Source organism: Dasypus novemcinctus, chromosome 4, assembly GCF_030445035.2.
Source record: "Dasypus novemcinctus isolate mDasNov1 chromosome 4, mDasNov1.1.hap2, whole genome shotgun sequence".
Taxonomy (NCBI): domain Eukaryota; kingdom Metazoa; phylum Chordata; class Mammalia; order Cingulata; family Dasypodidae; genus Dasypus; species Dasypus novemcinctus.
In genome coordinates this window covers 168705375-168707510 of record NC_080676.1, presented here as the reverse complement: position 1 = coordinate 168707510, position 2136 = coordinate 168705375, and the positions used below count along the sequence as shown (strand labels likewise).

Here is a 2136-nt window from a genome sequence, read left to right as displayed (position 1 = left end):
TTTAGGTGAATACAAGTATGTTCCTTGGTATAGTAAACTATATCTCTTTAAAATTCCTTTAAACAGGATTTATTAAGGACAACAGTGTTGTTTTAAAAGCATCTTCTATAGTTTCAAAAACATTTTTTTCATTACTGAATCTTTGGGCTCTTAAAAGACAGGGTATGTCTGTCAGGAAACTGTGACACTGCATCTGCAGCCTTATACCAAGTCAAATTCAAGCCAACTAAACTAGTAATATTCTACCATTACATAACATTAATAAGTAATTTTAAATGATGGCTATAAGCGGATCTTAGCTTTGTGGCAGAAATAGTCCAAAACTTCAGTGATGCAATATAATACAGCTGGGGGGTGGGGGATGGGGGTGGAAATACCCTGTAAATAAAGAAAAAGCACTTAAGATAGTATTTTTCAAGTCTTTTCTTTGAAACAGGAAAGCACCATGTTCTCTCTTTTTATCAGAATATCTTTGTCTTCATAATATTATTAACAAGGACAATTACAACTACGGGACATTGTAGATCCCCCCAGGGCCCACTGGATGGAACGTGGGAGAGTGTGGGCTATGATGTGGACCATTGACTATGGGGTGCAGCGATGCCCAGAGATGTACTTACCAGGTGCAATGGATGTGTCATGATGACGGGAGAGAGTGTTGCTGTGGGGGGAGTGGGGGGTGGGGGCGGTGGGGTTGAATGGGACCTTATATTTTTTGAATGTAATATTTTTTAAAAAAAGGAGTTAAATTTAAAAAAAGACAATTATAATTATTTCAAGAAACATTATACCTTGTATTTCTCCCATTCTTCACATTAGAAGTACTATACTTCCCAGTGTATGCACACTAAACACTGGGGTTATGAATGAAATATAATTTGAAAGGGGATGTGGAGTTTATACCAAAATTTACTCAGGATTGCATATTTACAAATTAGTGTATAGCTCTGACTCGGATTACAAAGTGTGAAAGGAAATTGTCAGAGTGAGTGTAGGGCAGAACAGACCGTTATTCCCCTTCCCAGGAATTTTTTCCACTTTGTCTCCAGTGTAACAACCCAACAGCATCGGACACGGGGTCCCGGTGGAGGCAGTTCTGATGAGATCTCAGGTTCCAGTTGTAATGAGAGGACAATTCATTCCTTGAAATATCCAGGGATGTCTTTTTTTAGAATGTCAACATGTTTCAGAAATACTTCATCCACATTGAAATTATCCTTGGCACTTGCTTCACAGAACCATATCCCGGTTATTTGCTGTGCAAACTTTTCAGTTTGCTGCCTGATGATCTCTCTGTTTCAAAGTCCAACTTACTACCAAGGAAGAGAAGTTCTGCATCTTCCCAGGCAATCTTATCAGTCGTCTTCATCTCCTTGGACAAATCATCAAATATCTTCTTCTTGGTGATATCACACACCCTTATGATGCCCTGGGCACTTCTGTGACATGCTAATGCTGTGTCCCTCAGACGCCTCTGTGGGCAGGCACACTGCTCAGCCGCAGGTGTGCCCAGACACATGGAGAATGAAGATATGCCACCAACACTCAAGCACTAGGAGACTGGTGATGACCCAGATGAAAGCAAACACACACAGCGTGGACAGAGCCAGAGCTGAGGTGACCGGAGCTGTAAGCAGATTTCCTTTCCTCCAAGCGCTACAATTTTGACTTTGCAGTCAACGCCCATGGTGGACTTGCAGGCCTCACACAGGTCCATCACTAGTCTTGCCCATGCCACAGGAGCTGTTGACAATGACCCGTAGTCTGAAGTCACTGGTGGGGGCCGCTGCTTCCTCTGGTGGGCCTGGCTACTCACAGTGCTGGAGAGCCCCTGGCTCACACTTTTTGTCCCAGATCCACACACACGAGCAGCTTCCATGCCCCCTGCAGCCCCAGGCCCAGCCACCTCAGGGAGAGGAAGTACCATGCTGTGTTTAGGAGGTACTAGTGGTTGAACCTGGGACCTTGTACATGGGAAGCAGGTACTCAACCACTGAGCTACAGTCACTTCTCTTTGTTTTTCTTTTCAAGAGTACCATGCTGTTTTGACCACTGTAGCTTTGTAATAAGTTTTAAATCAGAAAATGTTTTTCTTTTTTGTAGTAATTTCTCTTTTCACCATTTTATTTTTTAAAG

General features: G+C 42.6%; 1 pseudogene; it reads right to left on the bottom strand.

The window, feature by feature from the left end:
- Positions 1 to 1063: 1063 nt before the first annotated feature.
- LOC101425728 (ras-related protein Rab-12-like) lies at positions 1064 to 1879 on the bottom strand (annotated as a pseudogene).
- Positions 1880 to 2136: the final 257 nt, after the last annotated feature.